Source organism: Ambystoma mexicanum, chromosome 3p (genome assembly GCF_040938575.1).
Source record: "Ambystoma mexicanum isolate Mex_15411 chromosome 3p, UKY_AmexF1_1, whole genome shotgun sequence".
NCBI classification, from domain to species: domain Eukaryota; kingdom Metazoa; phylum Chordata; class Amphibia; order Caudata; family Ambystomatidae; genus Ambystoma; species Ambystoma mexicanum.
This window is the reverse complement of record NC_090925.1, coordinates 371,966,542-371,981,996: the sequence shown is the minus strand read 5'-3', so window position 1 is coordinate 371,981,996 and position 15,455 is coordinate 371,966,542.

The window sequence follows — 15,455 nt, the reverse complement described above, 5'->3', positions numbered from 1 at the left end:
AAAACGATGGCGGTATTCCTTTACCGCCATTGTTTTTCGCTTTGCGCCAGGGTTGTAATGAGGGCCACAGAATCTAGTTATATTGTTCACACCGCATAGGCGTTTCGTTTTTTCTTTTTCTTCAAAAGCTCCGCCTCGGCGGACCCTCGCACACCATTAAGCTCGCTTCTTCCGGCCCAGCATGAGTATCTGGAGCCTCTGGAAAGCTGCATTTGCCTTTCCGTGTGGCTGCAGCGCCGCCCGCGACTCCCAGAGGGAGCTTTATAAGCTCTGGTCCTTTCCTCAGCTTTCTGGCGCTCGCAAGCGCATTTCCGTTATGTGTTTATAGCGGATTTGCGATAACGAGAGTCTGAAGCTGCTGCAGTATCTTCTCAATGTTTCTTTTCTACAGATTGCCTAATTTAAAAATAAATAAAAGAAAATCGAGAGAATACAATTCTCAACACAGGATTGAGGTCTGAAAACTGTAATCAGACACAACGTTATCCTAACACAGTGGGCTAGAGAGAAGGCGTTCTGTGCCCACAGAAAAGAATAATTTAAAAAAAGATATTTAAAAAAAAATAAAATAAAAAAGGGGCAAAAGGTGCTATGTAATTTGAAATAATGGCGCTCAGTACTCCACTCATGCAGGCCAGGAGGGTCTGAGTATGAGGAGGATACCTACCAAATAGATGAAGTGGCAATGGCAGACAGCCTAAAAAAGTTACTGGCATCCTCTGTAGAAACCAGCATCAAGAGGGCTGTATCAGAGATGCTCCTGCCTATTTAGCAGTGCTTGGACAGCATGGAGGAGCAGCTACAAGAGACCTCCCTGTCAGGGAGAAAAAAGACACAAAAGAGAAAGCACCTTTCAGATGGGGGATGTATTCCGGCTCGTATGAGTAAAAACTCTCTGACCCCCCGGAGCCAGCCAGAACCAGCCACTGCTGCCGTCTCAGACGCCTTCTCCAGGCTGAAAAAGGCCTTTCTGAACAGGAAGGAAACCCCTTCCCCCGATGGATCCTCTTACCCCGATGAAGACAACAGGGGTACTAGACCCTCGAGCCCGGGGGGATACCGACAGGGCACTGACGAGGAACAAGTGAAAGAGGGATATGATATCTGCAATCAGTCTCCCACCTCCTCAGATGAGGATGTTCAGACAGTAGGGTCACGACCCTCAACTTTGGGGATTGTGGCAGCCTCCATCCCCAAGAAGCGAGCCAGGGAACAGTCTCCTTCTAAGGGGATGTTTACGCTGGAGGATCTACTATATCCCAGATCTACTGACTGGGAACCGTCATGAGAACAATGGAATACATAAAGGCCAGGCTGCGTAAGCCACTAGATAAAGAGGTTAGAGCCAGACTCAGAGCAGAATGCCCTCGCCCAGAGATTCCGGGAAAGGTGGCTCTAACTCCGGAGCTAGACTCCAAGATGATCACTTTCCTGGGCAAAAATGTAAAAGAGCCAAGAAAGGGCATTGATCGTGCCTGGATGTCCTGCCAGGACAGAGTCCTGGACGTCACCGGTCCCCTGGCGAAAATGATGCACCTAGCTGAAGCAGCCATCGACACAGGCGACCCCATTGACCCAGTAATTCTTTCGGGTTGGGCCCAACGAGCTATCTGTCTGCAGGGAAAAGCCAGCTGTGCCATATGAGCCGAGTGCCGAAAAAGCATCCTGTATAAGATTGATGCTAAACTGAGCGAATTAGCGGACATCGAGTCTGGTGCTGCAGCCCAGGGTTTGCTCTTCGGTGATACCTTTATGAAGGAAATGTCAAAATGTGTTGGCACTTTTACCGCCCTAGACAATGTTCAAGCCTCCATCAAAAGAGTCTTCTCTTCCACAATGTTCTACAGGGCCGGATGAGGTTGAGGTCGCTCTTCGGGCCGGTACTCATTTGATCGAAGACCTCAGCAGTCCAGGGATCAACACAATGCCTGCAAAGACCGCTCGGACACCTTCTTTCCATCAAGAGGGCAAGGAAGAGGTCGCGGTTGGACAAGAGCTGCTAGATACCCAGCACAGAACAATCCACAGGTCAGTGTACGTATAGCAGTGCCAGCACCGCAAGCGCCTATAGGAGGGAGGCTAGCTCTCTTTGCACGTGCATGGGATTCCTTATCAGGGGATGCTTGGGTCAGGGACGCAGCTTGCGGTCTGCACACAGAATTCTTTGTGCAACCCTTTCAAGCCGGTCGTCCCGCCCCAATACCAATGCCCAAATCGGACGAGGAAGCAATAGACAGCGAAATACACAGCTTATCTTTGAAACAGGCAATTCGTCCCTGCTCAAGCCAAGGCGGCTTCTTCAGCCCCATATTTTTAATCCGCAGGAAGAAGAAAGTACGCCCAGTGATAAATCTAAGGGCTCTCAACGATTTCATTGTCTACCGCCATTTCAAGATGGAAGGGATCCGCATGCTCAGGGACATCTTGAGACCAAACAATTGGCTTATGCGTCTAGACCTGAAGGACGCATACCTCATGGTGCCCATGCACAGGCCCACGTAAGCTATCTGAGGTCCTCCTGGAAAAACTGAGACTGGGAGTTCACGAGTTTAGCGTTCAGACTCTCCTTAGCACCTTGGACTTTTACCAAGCTTCTGAGGCCCGTAGTGGCTCATCTAAGAGAACAAAGCGTCAGGCTGATAGTATACCTGGATGACATTATTTTCATGTCTCAATCCCAAGCCCTGGTAGAACAGCAGACCAGGCTGGCCATAGACCTGCTACACAGACTCGGCTTCCTCATAAATTGGGAGAAATCGATCCTTTGACCATTCAGGAATCTAGACTTTCTAGGCTTCGTGGTGGATACCCACATTTCTCAGCTCCGTCTCCCGACGGCCAAAATACACTCCATTCAACAGGAGATTCGCAGACTTCTACAAAGGAACCTCATATCTCTTCCATCCAAGCAATATTTCCCAGGCCGCTTCACTACCGGGAACTGCAGAAGCTGAACGGCCAACATTTAAGGGGCAGCCTCTCTTACTCCCAGCATCTCACTCTTTCGCAGCAGGCGAGAACGGAGCTCAACTGGTGGTTCACGCACATGGAGGCCTGGAACGGCCGAGCTATCTTCAGATCCACCCCAGATATAGTAATCGAGTCAGATGCCAGTCGCTCCGGTTGGGGAGCGAGATGCGGCTCAGTGGCCACGGGAGGTACTTGGACTCACCAGGAACTGGAGATGGATATAAACTGCCTACAGCTCTTTCACAGTGCGCTCCTTTGCCAGAGACAGAGCAAGTTGTTGTATCTTGCTGAAAATGGACAACATTTCCGCAGTAAGATACATCAATCATCTAGGTGGCACCAAATCACGGCCTCTAGCGTAGCTAGCCAAAGATGTTTGCCATGTCTGTCTAAAACACTGCATCTCCGTCACAGCAGAGTATCTTTCGGGTCTCCAAAACGTGATAGCGGATTTGCACTCCCGCCATTCAATCGATTACAGCGACTGGAGGCTCAACAGAGACATCTTCCCCCGCCTCCCGCAAGTTTGGGGCCCAATAGCCAAGGATCTCTTTGCCCCCCCGCCTCAACACTCAGTTACCAGTGTTTTACAGCTGGAGACCGGATCCAGCAGCGACGGCGACAGACGCATTCCTTCAGCATTGGACCGAGGGGATCCACTATGCCTTTCCTCCCTTTACCATGATAGCGAGGACCCTGGCGAAGGCCCGTCAGGAGCAAACAGAGCTGGTCCTCATTGCCCCGGTCTGGACCTCTCAGACCTGGTATCCAGTTCTTCTGGAACTTTCCACAGATTCTCCAATCCTTCTACCCCACTTTCCGAATCTCCTACTGGATCCGTCAGGACTGCAACACCCCCTTCTCCTCAGTGGGTCACTAATTCTATCAACCTTGAGGATTTCAGGTCAAGGTGGAGAGTCCCAGGCATGTCACTCAAGGCCATCAGTCTCATCGAGGAGAGCTGGGCCCCTGCTAACCTCAAGCGCTATTCCAACTCTTGGAATGCCTGGAGGACCTGGTGCCAGAATCAAAGGTTTTATCCAGTTTCAGCACCTATAGAGGAGATCCTCAATTTCCTAGCCTCTTTAGTTGAGAGAGGTCTCACCTACAGAACGGTCAACGCTTACCGCTCGGCAATTTCTGCCAGCCCCGACCTCGTCCAGGGAGTCCCTGCAGGGGAACATCACCTTGTTTGCAGACTACTCAAGGGTATTAGGCTTACAGTGCTGCCTCCGTCCCGCTATGACAAGCTTTGGGACGTCAATAAGGTACTCAATCTTTTTCTTTCATGGCCGCATAATGAGGAGTTATCATGTACTGCCCTCTCCAGCAAACCTACTACGCTCCACTGCTTGGTCTCCTGCAGGAGGGTGTCGGATGTCAAAGCTCTCGACCTAGCAGGCAGGACTTTTTCTCCTGACGGTATAGTGTTCCACATACACAGTAGAACAAAATGCAACTCAAGGGTAATAAAAAGGGAAATGACCCGCATATTGCGCTTCTCCTGATTGGTAATATATGTTAATAATGTACAATTCAACAAATATATATGAGGAAAATGATCAAAAGACCATGTTATTGGTGTGCTTTATTGACACCCTGTATCAGCCGACAGGTGTTTCGACAATGGCGTCGTTCTCAAGGCTATCATCTGCTAATTATATTGTGGATAGAATCCAAACAAATTTGGCATTCTAAAATGATTCCTGATGTGGTTGTATCCATAACTCGTGTTGTACTCTATTATTGCCCTCCTGAAACCAGTATTGTTTAGGCTCACGAGTCACATAAACATTTCAAGTTCATATATTTAATTGTTCCCGTTATGTTCGATCCATTGTGGATTACCATATATAAGGCATCCACAACATAATTAGCAGAAGATAGCCTTGAGAACGACGCCATTGTCAAAACACGTGTCGATGAAATAACGTGATTCTTTTTACCTCAGGCCATCCAGTTTCCACTATCAACCTATTAAAGGTTGCGATGTAGGATAGAAGGTCCTGGTTACCCTGTCGTAGGGACAAAAGTTTGTTATTCAGGGCCTGTCCTTGGGAGTGCCGGGCAAATAGTCTTTCCATGCTCGTTTGAAAGCCCTGAAAATGCCGAAGAATTGGGTCATCCTGAGTAACTAATGGAATTGACCAATCAGCTGCACTGCCGCTGAGATATGACAATACAAAGGCTACCTTGGCTTGATCGTTTGGGAAGGCTCCAGGTCTGCATACAAAGTGCAAGCGGCATTGGTTCATAAACACGGCAAACCTTTTGGGATCTCCGGCAAAGCGTTCGGGTGGAGCTAATGGAATATTTCCTGGTAGGTTTATTTGCACAGGGTTACTTGATAACACAGGAGCTGGATTTCCCCCGGAACCAGGTAGGGGTGCTTGTCCAGCCTGGCCTTGCAATAGTTGCCTAGCAAGGTCATCAGTTCGCTCCTTTGACAAAATCAGTTCTCTCCTAAGAGCATTGGTTTCTTGACGGGCGGAATGCACTTCAGCCCTCAGTTCCCCTAGTAATTGGGCCAATTGGTCAGTCTCTGAGGTATCCATAACGCCCGGGTGGGAATTTGTGGGTAGGCTTCGTGTTCTGTTACGCTCACCTGGCTCCCACAGAGGCGTCGATCGGAACTGGACAGCTGCGGTCTCCACCAATGTGACGCGTAGGGCCGAGATGACGGACTGCACTGGCCCACCTAGCTTCGTTTGCTTGGCCCGTAGGAATATTCTTCTGCAAATGGAGAAAGGGAATTAACCACCCGTGGAGTTGAGCGTAAATCCCCCCACCCCCGCTGTTCTCCCCACTTATAGTCTCACCTGATGGTCTGAAAAGATGAGCTCTCCATCCTGCATTGAGCGCAGGGGCGCGTTGATAACCAGTTGCTTCACTGGCTCGAAGGAATTGGTGAGTTCCAGAACAATATTGACTCCGAGATTCCCGGCAAGACGCCGTAAGTATAAAGTTCGTAAGAGTTCAAATGCCTGACTTTCACTCTTGTCCGATTCCTTGCAGGTTGCAGCTTGACCCTAATGAAGAGTTCCTCGTGGCTACCGGTAGTATTCTGGTAAGGATTTGTATTTTCCAACACAGTTCGACAAAATAATGTCAATATGTAACCTGTTGCTTTCTCCCTTATTCAGGCGCTGAGAGAAAGTAAGAAGTCTTGGGGAATAATACCTCTGGCGGTAAAATCAGGTAAGTCTGTTGTGGTGAGGAGGGTTCCCCTTGTTAGTCCCTTTGTTTCACCTTGCTGTCCTTTTGTTTCCCCTTAGGGGCCGGGGTTCGGCAAAGATGCAGTGGAAGCTGCGCCGACCCGTGAAGAGGAATAGTACCCCCGGTAGTAAAATCAGGTAAGTCTATGGGGGGGTAACTGATATTCCTCTGTGTATTCTCTTGGCTCACCTTGCTGTTCTTGTCTTCTCCTTAGGTGCCGGAGTGCGGAGGGTACATGCAGGAGGATGCGGTGGAATGTGAAGATGTTGCGAAGGCAGGTGAGTTCAGTGTGGCGCTGCAGCAGGCGAGGCGACGCGCATAAATAGCTTCTTTCTTCCAGCTCGAAGGCACGATGGATCGGGAATTCAGGTAAGGATCAAAGGTATTGCTCTTGTTCTAACCTTTTCTCCTTCTTTCTCCCTTTTTCTAGTAGCTCCAAACTCGAGGCGGGCGTGGCAGAAGGCTGGATGCAGACTTGCAGGCACGGTGAGCGTTACGCTGCTGGATGCAGAATAACGCGAAGCGTGTGCTGCTCTTCGGGCGTGGTTTAAATAGCCTCCAAAGTAGTCCCAGGTAAGTATTCCTCCCCAGCCCCGCCCGAGTAAAAAATAGTCCCTAAGCAAAGTAGCCCCTTCCAAGCCTCTTTTGGCTTGGAGCTCTTGCAGCAGGGTCTGCATCAGGTAAGTTTGCTGCATGGTCTGCATCAGGTAAATTTTAATCTATGAGCCTGGCGCCTATGGCGCCAGTACTGACTCTCCATATGAGCCTGGCGCCATAGGCGCCAGGACTGGACCCAAATAGCCCCTAGCAGGGGTTGTTGGGCTTGCTTGGGATGACTTGATGCCTGCTTCTGGGGTTGCTGGACTTGGTCTGGGTCCCCGGGGGTAGGCATCATGACAGCAAGTAGGCGAAGCAATAACTCACAGCCAAATACGCAGTTAGTGAAATAATGAGCACTTATACAGCTATTTATTCATAGCTTGGAAGCAACAAGTGATAACTCAGAAATAAATAACAGAAAAGACAGAGAATACAAAAGAAAATACATCACCGTGGGCGTAACTGAATCCCTCATCTCGCCAGAAGCGGCTGGAAGACCCCGGTAACAGCCAGGCAGAGAGCACAACAGCCCACAGGAAGGTAGGAACAAGGCGTCCCCCCTCCGACTGAGGTCTTTTTGTGGTTTCCCCTGACCTTCCCGATAGCTCCGCATATGTGTGCCCTCCTCAAAAGGGGTGGCAATTTCTCGAACCTTCTGACATTAGCATTTGCGCATTGCTGAGTGACTGTTGATTACTGGCCGGGTCAACCGACAGTAACCCCAAGGAGCAAAGCTTCCCTTTTCTTCTAAAACACCACGGAACACAATTCCATAACTCATAGCAAGACATAACAAAACCAGCTTTCCCAGCAGTATGTCCTTGACTGGCTGCATACCAGGTTTAGAAGGCATTTTTTTCAGCAAAGCAAATTCAGCTTTCAGCAAAGTAAGAAGAGCTTTTCACTGAGGCATGGAAGAAATATCCATTATGGCTCTGAGTGCCCCCAGAATGCACTGCGCACCAGCGTCATGTTTTAGCTCAAGCATAACAATACGCCATCATTTACCGGCGAGACCCAATTCAGCCAATGTATCACATTGGACTTCCGCGCACTTAAGGAAGAGAAAGAGACATTTATTAAACCAAGAAAGGCATGCAAGAATAACAACAATATACAACAGCAATAAGACCTACCTGAAAGACTCAAAGCGGGCCGGCATCAGTGAAGTAACTAGATCACATTCGCCCACAAAGGACAAGAAGGCGGGACGGAGAGCACACCTGAATTAACAACAAGGTGAGGAGAGGTCCAGAGGGGCTGCGGGCATACGGGGTGGTGGGGGGGCTGCTTACCCCAGTTGCCCTGTCTTGAACATTGCCCACCTGTATTCCAGGCAGAACTTCCCCGCTGGTCACACCTGGGAACCGCAGAGAAGGATACCAGAGTCCCTACGGCTGGGTGGCGTCCCCGTGGATACCAGGTGAGCGTAACATGCTTGGGCCTTAATAAGACGCCAAGAAGAGCCCATGTTGTGTTTGGCAACACCTTTGAGCATTCCTTCTGTATCTGCTGTATACATACAGGCACAATGTCCCTTTAGCCAATTATTATAAGTTTGGTTCAAGGAATTTACTAATCTTTTATAATTTGGATCATTTCTTTTTAAAGGTCTTCTGTAGTATCGCATTTCTCGCTTTTCTTTAACCATATCATCAAAAGTGTGATTGTAAAGACCATTAGTCACATTTTTCAACTATCTTTGGACTACTTAGGCATCGTACATACTCATAAAAAGATCTTTTTCTGTAAAGCCACAACTAAAGACTGCAAGATTGAAGTGCGTGGCATTTGATGGCGTCCATGTTAAGAGTATGGTTTCTTGGTGAAGCTTCCAATGCCCTACTCAAATTATTTTCCATAGAGCATTGTGCATTGATGTTTGTTTGTTTGTTTATTTATTTAGTGATGCGCACCAAACCCGTGGGTAGCTGGGCGCAGCAAGAAAGAATACTTTAAGCTTGGTTACAACATGGTATAGGTACAATACAGGACATAATAATTACAATAATAGTTACAGGTCAGAAGAGGGTAAGGGTATAAGTACATGTAATGAGATAAAAGATAACAGTTGACTAACAAGGAATTTCTTAAGAGTAAAGGAGATAAGTGGACGTTATGTGTCAATAGACCGGAGCCAGATTAGTGACTTACTTCTAAAGCTAGTGTAAGATTTGCTTATTCTGAGGTTCAGTGGAAGGGCATTCCAATATTGTGCAGCTTTAACTGGGAAACTGCTTCCTCCAGCTTTGGTGAGCTTGAACCTTGGCATTTCTAGACAGTGGGAGTTCATAACTCTAGTCGGTCGCATGGATATTTTTCTATTGATTCTGTTCACCAGGTATGGAGGGGCTGCATCGTTAAGGCATTTGTGGGTAAGTGAGGTGGTTTTGAGTAGTATTCTGTTGATAATTTTTAGCCAGTGATGGTCTCTTCTAGAGTTTGAAATGTGCTCTCTATTGGGGAGGTTCAAGGCCGATCTCAGAGCATTATTTTGCAGTATCTGCAGTTTATTGAGGGTGTAATTGTTGGCTCCTAAATAAAGCGCCTTGCAGTAATCGAGCTTAGATAATATAAGGGCATTGGCCAAGGTGATACAACTCGCTTCAGATAGATATGGTCAACATGCTCGGATGAGTTTGCCTGTGTAGTCCGTGAAAAAAGCTAGCGAGTTCACCTGCTTCCTTAAGGTTAAGGTAGAGTCCAAATAGAATCCCAATGTTTTTACCTCATTTACTGTTTTGATGGTGTTTCCATCTATGTTAAATGAAGCGTAGTTAGGGGTTAGTTTATTTAAGTTAGCTTTGGACCCGAGGATCATAATCTCTGTTTTCTCTTCATTGAAGCAGAGGCCATGGGAAGCCATCCATGCCTGAATGAGAGTGTATATTTTGTTTACCAAGGCCGTATCGTTGTCGAAATTGCCCGAAAGGGGGATGAGGATCTGGGTGTCATCGGCATAATTCATGTAGGTGACACCCAGTCTGTCCAATTTGTCAAATAGGGGCTTGGTAAAGATATTATACATGGTAGGTGAGACACAGGATCCTTGTGGGATGCCACAGGTAGTATGGATCAGGTCCGCTGAGTCAGAAGGGGAGAATACTCGCATGGTTCTGTTTGCTAGAAATGATTGGACCCAGGCTATGTCGTCACTTTAGAAGTGGGCCGCTGTTGCTAAGTGTTTGCACAGCATTGTGTGGTCCACTAAGACGAAGGCGGCCGACAGGTCCAGGAGCAGTAACATTGCTGTTTTTCCCTTGTCTTTTAACTCATCAATTTGTGTCTTTAGGTCAATTAATGCTGTCTCAGTGCCATGTTGGGGTCTAAAACCTGATTGTCGAGATCCTAAAAGGTGGTTTGCTTCGAGGTATCCCTGAAACTGAAGGTATGCTACACGGTCGATTATATTAAGAAGAAATGGGACCGTTGTAATGGGGCGGTAATTCGAAGGGATAGACGGGTCCAGTGTCTGTTTCTTCAGTAGAGGAAGAACCCAGGACTCTCAGGGACACAGCTCGTTTTAAAGGATGCGTTTATAAGTTTGATTATAAATGGTGCTAAGTCTCTAGCTGCATCTTTAACTATTTGGGCAGGGCAGCTGTCGCTTTACAGTTGGATGGCTCCAGGGACAGTATAATTTTCTCTGTTTCCAGGATCGACACTTTCATGAAGCTGAAGGGAGTTGGCAGGTTAGGAGCTATGGGCGGTAAAGTGGCAGAAGTCACTGTTGGTAATAATTAAGCTTTCTTTTTTAAAATTTTGGTTTGGAGGGAAGCTATCTTATTAGTTACTGCATTTTCGGGATGTTGTCTGCGGGGGGTATGGGGGATTCTAGCTAACGAAGGATCACGAAGAGCTCCTAAGTGTTAGAATTTGCTTTCGCAATTCTTTCGTTAAACACATTTTTTTGGGTATTGATTATTTCTTTCTTATATTTTTTGGCTAGCTGATTTAGTTGTGTTTTGTTATCCTCAGAAGGGGCGTGCCGCCAAATAGCTTGTAAATTTATTTTTTGGAGTCTTAACTCTTTGAGTTGGGGGGTAAACTGTAACGCTCACCTGATTCCCGTAGAGGCGCCGGTCTTGACTGGGCGTATACCGTATCTTCAAAGGTGATGTGTAACACACGGCTGGCTCTTTGGGCTGGACCTCTGTGCACTGTATGTCTGGCTCGAAGGGTAAGATGTCTGCAGATAGAAAATATGGGATTAAGGAACTGGGTTATTGAATGTCTCTCTCTTCTTCCCTTTCTCTTCTCCTGTAGAACCCCAAAGGTTAACGCTCTCACCTTAGGTAAGTGAACGGCGTGCTCTCCATCTGCCTCGGGGCAGGGTGCTGTAACCAGTTTCTTCACTGGATAAGGGGAGCAGGCCTCTTGACTTCAGAGGACTGCTGTCCGTCGTTTACTGCACGAACGGTAAGTTTCGAGTAATTCTAATGTCTTTAAAGTCTTTAGTAATGATGTTTCTTGTTTTGCAGGGTTCCGGCGATGGCGGATGACGGGCTGAAGTGAGTTGAAGATGGAGCCCGTGTGATGAATAGAAGCGCCTGGAAGCACGTAAGTAAGCGCTTGTTGCCTGCTTCACGATGCGCTCTAACTGTCTTTTTATTTTGCAGGTACAAGTTCGGAGCGGCTGCAGGGTGCCGGAATACCCACTGGGTTAGATGTGGAAAGGAGTAATGGCACGTGAGTATTAAAGTTCCCCAATGTCTTTAAACGCACCTTGTTTTGTCTTTCAGATGCGGGATGCAGCGCCGAAGGCCTCCGGAGCGTGCAAAGAGTTGGTAAGCTTTTGTCTTTCAGATGCCGGAATGCAGTGTGAAGACCTCCGGAGCGCACGAAGAGTAGGTAAGCCTTTGTCTTTCAGATGCCGGAATGCAGCGCAAGGCGTTGGTGACAGCCGATGGACCAGGTAAGTGAAGAGCTGTCACTGAAGACCGTAATGCTAACCTGTTCTTTCTTGTCTTTATAGGTGTTGCTGAAGACTGGATTCAGGATGGTAAGCCTTTTTCCTTAGGCCCAGGATCAGATGCAGAAGACACGATGAGCGTTCTGCTGCAGAGGATGCAGAATAACGCAAAGCAAGATTCATCCATCGGGTGTGGTTTAAATAGCCTCCTCTAGTGCTTAGGTGTCTCCTTCCACAGCCACGCCTAGGTAAGAAAAGAGTTCCTGCTTTCCAGAAGAGTTCCAGTGTTCTGAATCTAGGGAGTGGCTCCTGCCCCACCCAACAGGAAAAGTAGTTCCAAACAGAAGAGGATCAGAGGCTCAACTGGCAGGCAAGTAAGCAGCATGGTCTGCTGCAGGTAAGTCCACCCAAGCATTATGAGCCCGGCGCTTCCAGCGCTGGGACTGGGCATATTTATGAGCCTGGTGCCACTGGCGCCAGGACTGGGTCCAAAAGGTCCCAATTGGGACTGGTTGGCACTCGGAAACTGGGTTATGGATCTGCTTCCAAGGGAGTTGGGAAAACCCTGACCTTTTGGAAGCAGAGATCATGACAGTACCCCCCCCTCAAGGCCCCTCCCAAACCGGGCTTCTCCGGGGGTTTTGGCTTGTCAGGAAATGTTCGGTGAAATCTTTTGATTAGGCGAGGAGCGTGGACATATTCAGCAGGTTCCCAGGATCTCTCTTGGGGGCCGTAGCCTTTCCAGTCAATTAGGTAAAATATTTTAGATTTGGAGATCTTGGAGTCCAGAATGCTTTTGACTTCAAACTCGAGTTCTCCATCAACTAGGATAGGTTTTGGAGATTTAGTTAGTCGGGTTTGAGGTTGCAGGCGTTTTAATAGAGAGACGTGGAAGACCGGATGTATCTTCATGTGCGGGGGCAAGTCCAACTTGACCGCTACTGGGTTTACTATGGTAGTGATGGAATAGGGACCAAGGTATCTTGGGTTGAATGTGCGTGGCCCTTTTAGAGGTAGATATTTGGTGGATAACCAGACTTGATCCCCTACTTGATATTGAGGGGCTTCCTTCCGATGTTGATCTGCTCCTTTCTTGTATTGTTCTTTAGCCCTTTGAAGGTGAGAAACAGCTTCCTTAAAGGCTTAGGTGATTGTAGAATGCAGGTAGTCTACTGCTGGTGTTTCAAAATCTTGGAGGGGATCCAACTCCGAGGTTCGAGGGTGACTGCCATACAAAAGAAAAAACGGGGTTTTCCCAGTTCCCGAATGGACAGAGTTATTGTAGGCATATTCGGCTATCCAAAGGATGTCTTTCCAAGTTTTTTCAGTTTGTTGCAGCATGCAGCGTAAATACTGTTCCAGAGTTTGATTGGTCCTCTCAGTTTGTCCGTCGGTCTGAGGGTGGTGACTGGTCGATAGTCTCACATCAATTTGAGCCGACCGACAGCAACTTCGCCAAAAATGAGAAATAAATTGACTACCTCGATCCGAAATTAGAACCGAAGGAAAACCGTGCAGTCGGACGATGTTTTCGAGAAATTCTCGGGCCAGAGTTGCTGCTGTTGGCAAGCCTTTGAGCGGAATGAAATGCGCCATCTTGGAGAATAAGTCCACGATTACTAGAATCGTATTGTATCCGGAGCATGGAGGTAGATCGGTGATGAAGTCCATAGAAAGCGTATGCCAAGAGCGAGGTGGGATGTCAATAGGGCATAAGAGGCCTGCTGGTCTTTCCTTTTGACTCTTGTTTTGGGCGCATACTCCACAGGACATTATAAAGTCTCTGATATCTTTTTTCCAAGACGGCCACCAGAAGTAGCGCTTGATCTTTTCTGAGGTCTTGGCCATACCGGGATGTCCTTCCATTAAAGAATCGTGATAACAAGAGATTACTTTTTCTGTAAATCTGTGCTTGGTAGGTATAATCGTTCTTGGAAATACAATAAGTTGTCCTTTACTGCAAAGTCCTTTCCCTGCAGATGCCAATTCTGTATGTCTGCTGGAGTTACAAGTTGCCTGGCTTTATCCTTAACTTCCTCTATGGATTCTGTGGCGATTACACCCAGAATTCTTTGTTCGGGAATGATTGGTACAGGTTTAGGGTTGATCAAGTGTTCTTCCACTCCCATCCGAGAAAGGGCATCAGCTTTACCGTTCTTTGTACCAGGTCGATAGGTAATTATGAAGTCAAACTCGGCAAAGAATAATGCCCAACGGAGTTGTCTAGAGGATTGGGCTTTTGCGGTTTTCAAATATTGCAGGTTTCGGTGATCCGTAATCACAGTAACGGTGTGTCGGGCCCCCAGCAGATAATGCCGCCAAGCCTTAAAGGCAGACTTGATAGCCAGAAGTTCCTTGTCAGTAATCGTGTAATTGATTTCAGGAGGCGAGAATTTGCGGGACCAAAATGCCACGGGATGCAACTGATTGGTTACCGGGTCCTTTTGTGATAGAACTGCCCCATGGCAAGGCTTGAAGCATCAGTTTCCACGATGTAGGGGAGTTCGGGGCGAGGGTGTTTTAAGATTGGTGCAGAGATAAATTTAGTCTTCAAATCCTGGAAAGCTTGTTCCGCCTCGGTAGACCATTCAAAACGTTTGTTTTTCTTTAACAAGGCAGTGATGGGCTGGACTATTCGAGAGAATTCGGGGATAAACCTGCGGTAAAAGTTAGCGAAGCCTAACATGCTTTGCACACCTTTTACGGAGGATGGTGATGGCCATTTGAGAACTGCATCGACCTTCTTTGAATCCATACGCACTCCGCCAGGTGATAATATGAATCCCAAGAATTCAACTTCAGTCACGTTGAAAACACATTTTTCCAACTTAGCGAAAAGTTTGTGTTGACGCAATCTTTCGAGGACCATTTTCACGTGTTTCCGATGTTCAGATTCCGATGAAGAATAAACGAGGATGTCGTCAATGTAAACCACAACACACACATCTATGAGCTCTCTGAGGACATCGTTCATAAAATATTGAAAGGCGGCCGGGGCATTGCAAAGTCCGAAGGGCATGACCTGATATTCAAATAGCCCATACTTGGTGCGGAAGGCCGTCTTCCATTCATCGCCCTCTTTTACTCGTACCAAGTGGTAAGCTCCTCTAAGATCCAGCTTTGTATATATGCATGCTTTTCTGACTTGGTCCAGGAGTTCAGGGATCAAAGGTAACGGATATCTATTCTTAACGGTGATCTGGTTCAGGGAGCGATAATCTATACAAGTTCTAAGGTCTCCTTCCTTTTTTGGAACGAAGAACAAAGCTGAAGAAGCAGGGGACTTGGAAGGACGAATAAACCCATTTGCCAGGTATTGATCCAGGTATTGTCGAAGGTGAAGGTTCTCAGGCTCGGTGAGGGCATAAATTCTACTACAAGGAGGAGTAGATCCAGGTATCAGGTCTATCTGGCAGTCATAAGACCTAGGAGGAGGTAGAGAGTTAGCCTGATCCTTCCGGAAAACATCTCGGTATTCTAGGTATTCGGGAGGTAACTGGGGAGTCTCTGAAGAAATTGCTGCCAGTGCAACACCAGGTGGAGGGTGACAAGTAGAGACACATTCTGGAAACTGGATCGTTCTTGCTCGCCAATCGATCAGAGGATTGTGTTTCTCTAACCAAGGTATTCCTAGAATAATCTGAAACTGAGGGGCCTTGATCAAATCGAACACGATCTTCTCATGGTGTCCATCTTAACTTACTAGCGTCACCTCTTGAGTGGTATGCGTTACTGGCCCGGAGGCTATCTCCGTACC